General features: G+C 43.2%; 1 long non-coding RNA gene across 1 annotated transcript; it reads left to right on the top strand.

The window, feature by feature from the left end:
* The first annotated feature begins 204 nt into the window (after positions 1 to 204).
* Positions 205 to 6,002, top strand: LOC118429882. The gene is made up of 3 exons (XR_004832808.1): positions 205 to 814; positions 2,275 to 2,337; positions 5,599 to 6,002. It is a non-coding gene; the product is annotated as an uncharacterized LOC118429882 (long non-coding RNA).
* Positions 6,003 to 8,164: the final 2,162 nt, after the last annotated feature.

The following is an 8,164-nucleotide window of genomic DNA, read 5'->3' as shown; positions in this document are numbered from 1 at the left end:
GGGCCGGGGCCTATACAGACTATGTTACTGTTTTAATGCCACCGGAGGAATCTGCTTGGAAATTATTCTACAAGAGGCCCCTTCATTTACCGTGTACGATATACATTATTGTGTGCGGGCGGGGTCTGGCATCCAGGCTCCGTGAAATCGGCCGGCGCCACGGAGTCATGTGTCACGTGTTGTGACTCACCGCCTTCCCATCATGCAGGCGAGTTTTGACAGCCCGAGATTCATTAGATTGATTCACGCGTGATGTCTTTTCTGTCGTTCTACCTATTTGTGTTTACTAGTGCTCTTATCAAGCTAAGTTAAAGAACATAATCACGTCACTGCAAACGGGGTGAACATTACAACTTTCCTCCCAGTACCACCATCTGCGTCGTTCTACACTTCAGGAGGCTATCATGACCCGCCGGATGATCCGAACACAGGACTACCCCGTGGACTTTTCTTGTACGGAGCCGGAGATAAGCGCATTGTCGTAGCATTCTACACTGTTTACGATCTTACACGGACCATCATTCGCCTAATGGACATGTTTTGGGAGTTGTTGCTGTCTGCCTGGCGTTTTATCTCCCGTTGTACTGTCATACTTTTCTCCTTGACTCTACCAAGTTTCCCTTGCCACAATGCTAAACTTGAAGCACAAGAAGGGCCGCTCGTGATCGATGTAACGTTACTTCCAACCAGGAGACGGGCGTTTCAAATCAAGGCTACTGAACTAGACTCAGTCGACAAAATTTATGAAAAAAATATCGGATGTCACAGGAATGTCGAAGACTTCGCTCAAAATATTCACGGCCGGCAAAAAAAGGTACGTTTGCTGTTTACTGTTAATTTTCGTTGTAATGTGAATGAAATATAATTCGAGAAGATGGAGTGAGAAAATCCTATTTGGATGTGTGATATTTCGATATACATATATTTTGCAGGCTAAACTCCTTGGCCAGTTTTGATACTATATTATGCCATCGTAGGTCAAGATATTAGTGAGATCGGGTGAGGGTCTGGTATCCAGGCTAACCGTGTTATATAGCTCCCGAGTGGTCTTCTGTCCTCAATAGTATTTATCTAAGCACAACGAGGGCAATTAATACGCAATAATAAGGCTGGATACCAGGCTAACTCGAGAAACAAATGAGAAAATGATTTGTCCCCCTCCGAGAGTTGACACACTAGCCGCTCTCTGAGCTTTTCAGCCCTCGTCTAATGGACGGGCGATACCAGACCGACGGGGGGTTACCGCAGGGGGTATATGGGGCATGTTGGCCCTGGAGCCAAGGAGCAGGCCTGTGTAGGCCATGGAAACAGTCTGGCATCCAGGCGAAAGAAATTGTGAGTTGATAAATGAATAATTCAGTGCGAAAATACATGCATGGTGAACACAATAGTTTCATTCCCGATCACTGAATGTCCACGGGGGACAGAAATAGGGGTTGAACCAAGGAGCTTTTATCTGATAAAAGCTCCTTATTTGAACTGAGTTATTTCCTGGCGAAGTGGTTCAATCCCTATGTTCCGAAATCCCAGGAAATTCAATGTGAATGGTTCCTGTATTGAATGCATGTTCCAACACAACAAGGCGGCGGGGAGGCATAGCGATGGTTAGCAAATGCACACCCTTTGGCCGGCTATACTTCCTGGCCAGTTTTGCACAGTAGGATCTGCTTGGATATCACCATTTACATTGGATTTCCTGGGACTTCGCATAAACATGGGGACTTCCCTTCGGAACATAAGGCGGTCAAAAGTTTTTTTCAGGATGTGACTCACTAAGCATGGTTGTGCCTTCTCAAAACTCTATTTTAAACTATTTGTGCATGCAACAGTGTGAATGAAATAAATGTTACTTCAATGGCATGATTTAAAATCTCTTTACTTAGTATTAGTATTATCAAAATCAAACTTTACTTCAAACTACGAACAAAATCTTCATTCTAAAATTCTGAGTTTTCTCATGACAGATTTTTGAATAAATTATCGGTGTCAACTTGACAGATTTTCGTGCCCCGGGTATTCTGAGTCTGAACATAACGAATAAATGTGATTCGTTGTATGTAGAATTCCTGCACCCCTTAATTAATTGTGTTTTATTTTATTATTTATTCAGGGTATTATTGTGTTAGATTTTATTGGTTACGATTATCGGGAAACGAAAGAACAGTTTTAGAAGACACATAAAACTTTTGAACGTTGGCTTTCTGTAGCACTGTTACCAACCTGCAAGTTATGCCTGAATACTATTTCACTTCATTTTTATATGATTTTTTTCAGGTTCGTCATCACCGTCAGGGAGGAGCTAGGAGTAGGACCACAGTGACCAGACCAGCATCCAAGGTATTCAGAGCTTCTTACAATTTTATGCATGTACAACTTACAGTTGTCTTGTGAGACAACTTACCGCGGACTTAATTGCAGCGACTCCCAAAATAGATGCCACGGGGGTCCTTTCTCTATTGACTATTGTGTTGTGATCTGTTGTGACTACCTCTTTGTTTTTTCATCAATCAAACTTTTAAAGTGAAACTTGATTTGGCCTGTCAAATCCAGCGGGATTGAGTCGCACGACCCTCTCTTCCAAGAGTCTTTGTAAAGCAAACTCCGCCGTCTGTGGGTATAACGGGTATTGGCATGCAGGTTGAGCGTCGCGAATATTTAGGAACACTGCATACTTGGCATGAAGGATATCGCTCTACTATGAAACTCAGTTTTCCATGAACCCATAGCCGCATAGGCCCTCTCGCTTATTACATCAAATCGCAGGACAACACCTCATTGATATTTGTCGCACAGCAATAGCAGGCTAATTACGGCTGCACGTCTGGGGCTGTCTACTAACATTTAAGTGACAGGATGATTATCATAACAGCTTGAATTACACTTTACAAAACCGTGCATTTTCGCCCCTCTTAGAAAAGAACATATCAATCGGAAACGTTTTGAATCCCGGACACGCACTAGTTGTCGGCGCAAGGTCTCACTCTCATGACGTTTGCGACACATCCTGCGTCTACTTGTTCCACCGATAGCTTACGTTTGAACCTTCATACTAATCGACGTAATCACCTTTAACCGAAAGATGACGTCGCAGCCTCACCCTTTCACTTCCAGCAAGGGCATTATATACCTCCTTGCTTCCAGCAAGGATTGCTTCCAGTGGAACATTGCGTGGCAATCGCCACACGCAAAGCACGCCGCCCTGATCTCCGTGTCTCCAAATCGGCCGCGTGCGGCGATGTTTATTTGTCGCACAGCTTGAAATGGTCGCACAGCTCCACGAAAAAATGCAAAATTTGGCATTCGTAAGCCTATTTTTGAAATTGGATATGCCATATCTAACTTAAGTAAGCTTACTAAAATGCAGTTTCATGTCACGAAATCCATCTTGCTTTGGACGGAGCGGGGGAATTTTTCCCGTCCCAGCCAGTAATTTATTTCCGTTCCTCCTGGGACGGAGTGACTGGTCCTGGAGACAGCCCTGCGCCACCCTGTCTTATTCCCTCTCGCAGCGGAATTCAAAAAGAAACAGGGAGTCAACATCCTACCTATTTTTACAACAATGCCTGACCAAACCATGATGAGGGATGCTTCACAAATAGTTTGACCAATAACTGATCGAAAGTAACCAGTCAGTAATAAGATAATACCAATAAACAACGAGCAGCGCCTGTCTTTGTTTAGAAACGAACGCAGTAGATCTAATCCTTCAGCTTGACATAACTTATCATAGAGAACACGCCACAGAGCCCAACTTCTTCTGACGGCGCTGGGGCATGCCAGAACGACAGACAGCGCCCCCGTAGCAGATCGATAATTGACGGTAATTTCCTTTGTTGCAGTGAAGTCCAAGCAGAGGTTAGGATTGTATTGTCACAACACAGTACAAAGTAGAAAGCCCGATAGAAACGACTAAAAAATCGTAAAAAAAAAAAAAACCAGCCGGTTTTGGGGTGATGTTTAGCCTTTTAGGCTAATTTTTCTCACTATTTTCTCCTATTCCCGTAGATTTTTCCACACGTTTACCGGGTTTTCAGATGCATCTAGACGGGATAGCACTAGTGTCGAGGTTGGCACCGTAAGTTTCTCCGGATATTTACCGGCCTGTAGACGGCACCCCGTCCTGTCTGTGTGTACGCTGTCCCCGTGGAGACCCGGGTTAGGTTACCGCAGAACCACAGGGGACCGAAAGCTAACCACATCGTGAAATTCTCATTACTACAGCCCGCACTGACACCTTCCAATCAATCAGTCAATCAATCAAGCTTTATTTTTGTACACATGTACAATTGACTAGACTGACTGACTGACAATTGTCAACCATATCCCATTTTTAATCAATACAAGACGCATTACAAAATAGAAAGCCCCATAACAACGACTAAAAAACTTTAAAAAAAAACAACAACAACCGGAGCCTAACCTCTGCTTAGAGTCTAAAGAGTAGTGAAGTGCGGATACCCTGGTGTTGGCGCGTGCCGTCACGCCCGTCATGCCAGAACGATAGACAGTGCTAATCTCCAAGCAGATCTTATGGGGGCATAAGATAGCATCATAAGGCTGGGGAAGAAGTTTAGTCGGCAGAGGAGTTTCATTGGCCACCGCGAAGTTCAAGTTCTGCGTACTTTTTCATACGCCGATTTCTGTCCGTCTAAAGTGACAAGCGTGGGTAAGCTTGGAGACGGAGTTTAGCTGACAGAGGAATTTCATTGGCCACCGCGAAGTTCAAGAATCCAAGTGAATACGATCAGTAAAGATGCCAAGTTGCAAACAAGAAAACCTGACACAGGAAGTGTTTAGTTAAGCACAGTTTTTATTGAGAAATATACATACACATAACAACTTGACAATATAAAAAGTTATTTGTGCACAACTCAGCTACTGACCTAGTCGATACGTTAATTCGTCTATTCCAGTGATCTCTGGGCAAAGCCGCCGCTGTGAACTGGCGCGGCTCGCCGCGTTTGTCCCAGATTCTGGCTCGAAAAAGTTGTAAAACTATAATCCCAGCCAGTTTTCACGTAGGAGTAACCCGTTGCAGATAATTGACGATAATTTCCTTGGCTGTACTGAAGTGCGGACCCCGTGGTGTTGGCGCGTGCCCTCACGCCCCCCTCATTAGCACGCATTGAAAACGGCTCACTTTCACCAAGTACTTCATTTCACTTACTGCGAACTAATTCATGGGGTCATTGTTTCCACATCAGAAACATAAACAATGACTCAAGTACTTAAAGACAATGTAAACATTGTCAGAGAATTAAAACTGGATTATATGTTTTGTGTGGTATTGGCATGGTCCCACAAGCTAGCGCCCACGTTCCTCAACAGATCGTTGTTGTGCCGAAGTTCAGCCGCTCAATTTCGCACATCCTTTGAAACTAGCCTTACCCAGCTTAAGGTGGATAGTTCAAATTCATTGTCAGTTACAAAAGATACCCTTCATTCCTTTTCCAGACATAATATTGCCTACCTGCTTCCTTATATCCACTTTGATTTATAATGCATTATGTTGCAATGGCTTTGTGTACATTAGCTACGTATATGTACGTAGGTAGCTAGTGTATAAGCGCCAAACCCTAAATCCGTTGTAACTTCAAGTTTCAGAACAACTGGTGATTCGACTCTTCATGGCGAGGAGACATGTGACTGCGGAGGCGCTTGCAGCTGTCACACTTTCACATCAAACAAAGAGGAGAACTGTGATCTTCCAGTGGGTCGCATCAAAGATGCCATTCGATCAAAACGTGCGATCGCTGACGATGTTCCGTCTTGAGTGCCGTTCAAAAGGAATTGGAACCTTTTGCATGGACCGACACCCCGCGCAGCAAGATTCTCCAACACGTCACCTGTACGCTTTCAATCCTCCCCACTGCGACCGATGCCCTGTTCTCGAGCACTGTCTAAACCGTCCACATTGCAACCTTATATTACGACAAGTACATATGATTGCGGTTTGACTACATTTGTCCACGAACAATACATTCAATGGCTTATTAATATTGCGCTAGGGTACTGCCATATGATATTTGTAATACAATGTGTAATCCCAGATGTCGTGAAGTTGTGATGCCACATATGTTACCAGTAGTCTCTGAGTGTTCTTTCTTTCGTGTTCTTGTTTAACCACTGAGTTTATACCGCAAACTTTTGCGCATCGAATTGTATCGAGCACAAGCTGAACTTGAATCAGTTGATAAGGGCCATGTAGATTTAGAACTTGTAATTAGAGCTGTCAGTAACAAACGAATAGCTTGAAATACATTGCTGACAAATGCTCAACAAGGGCATTACTGAAAATACAACTGATGATTAGCCATGACAAATATAATCAAGCTAAATATGAACTCCAAAGGGTCCATCCCTCTAGCTCTATACATTGCACCATTTATATTGTAACCAGTAGTTTCACGTCTTCAGCTGTATAGTTTTCCCTTTTTCCTTGCCAATCAATACACCTAATTGCAATGGACTAAGAGTGCGTAATTTGTGTATGTATGTATGTGTGAGTGTGATTGCATGCTCATTATATTTGCATACTTATATTTAAAATTTATCGCAGCTACTGGCAGGTCGACCGAGCAAACCTACTGGCGTGCCCCAAACAACGGGGAGGGCGATCGCCCCCAAGTACTGACAGGGCGATCGCCTCGAAGTACTGACAGGGCGATCGCCCCAAACTACTAGCAGGGAGATTGCCCCCGAGCTACCGTCAGGGCGATCGCCCCGAGCTACCGTCAGGGCGATCGCCCCTAACTACTAGCAGGGCGATCGCCCCCAACTACAGGCAGGGCGACCGCCCAAAGCTACCTACAGGGCGATCGCCCCGGACTACAGGCAGGGCGATCGCCCCCAAGTATCCTTCAATCTTGTGAAATCAAGACGATACGACTGGACAATTCAGACTTTGAACGGGGCAATCGCCCCCACAAGTCATTATTCCCAGGACTTGAGTGTCTTGAAAAGTTGCATTCTAATCCAATATGGCTTGATTTTCATAAAATTTCGCACTGCGTTTTCTGATTTTCAAGTCGAAAAAAAGGGACTAAAATGGATTTTCCTTTATTATTTTGGATTCTGTTATGGGTAATACATGGGGAACCAATAAGCTTTGTGCCACCATTTTGGACCGTCAATTTTGTTCAAATAAGCTGTCAATTGGAATTCTTTATCATGAAAATACATAAAATTGCGTTCTACTGTTATTGATATTAAATGATGATTCATGTAGATTTTATATCAGCAACAACATTAAGTAAGACTATCAGGAAACCAAACAAGATATTAAAGAAATGTTGACTTTTAAAGCGTAGTAGAAGAAAGAAGCCTTAGGTACGATCCACAAAGGAGTCGCTAATTTGTTAGAAAATAAGTGACCGTCAAAATCATGTCGTCAGTCGACGTCAAAAAAAGGCTCTTTGTCCAAAGTGTTTTGTTTTCTTAGGTGATTGTGTGTAGATATATATGTATGCATGTATGAATGCATGTTTGTTTGTTGTTATTGTTATTTGTTATGGAATGGGCCAACTACTCTCTCTTGCTGGCAGCCAGGGGCTGAATTGCGATGAGCTTACAATAGCGGGGCTAAATCGCAAGGGTCTGGAGTGAGCTGCCATTCGGCGCCACTCAGATGACCTCAATACGACAGTAATTGCCCCAGGTACGCACAGGAATGTAAATCATGACACTGCACTGATTGATTATTCTTGACTAGTCTCATTTAGTATTGAAAAATGTGTTGAGATAACAGATACGAAAGGGAAGAGTCCATGAGTGTCACGTGCCTATAGCTAATCTACAAGAAGACCAGCAGAGGTAAAAAAAATGTTAAAGGAACGTTTATCTGTCCTTTAGGTGCATCAGCTTATATATGACTGGATGGATTGACAAGTCTTACATTTTTAAAACAATATTACGGTATCATTCTCAAGGTTAGTGTTTGAATTGACAGGATCGTGACGTGTATGCACAAGCTTTTTCAAAAACTATCCTGTCAACAGTGCCAATATGGTTTTATCGATATGGACATCATGTCAATAATGGATGGAATATGGACATCATGTCAATAATGGAGAGAAAGAGAAAGAGAGAGAGAGAGAGAAAGAGAGAGAAAGAGAGATTCTTCAAAGAATGGTTGTTTAAAGGTCTTTCGTAAAGAAATCTTGCC

The sequence above is a fragment of the Branchiostoma floridae genome, chromosome 14 (genome assembly GCF_000003815.2).
Source record: "Branchiostoma floridae strain S238N-H82 chromosome 14, Bfl_VNyyK, whole genome shotgun sequence".
Classification (NCBI taxonomy): domain Eukaryota; kingdom Metazoa; phylum Chordata; class Leptocardii; order Amphioxiformes; family Branchiostomatidae; genus Branchiostoma; species Branchiostoma floridae.
Note: the sequence above shows the minus strand (reverse complement) of the source record. Positions and strands in the feature narration are given on the sequence as shown.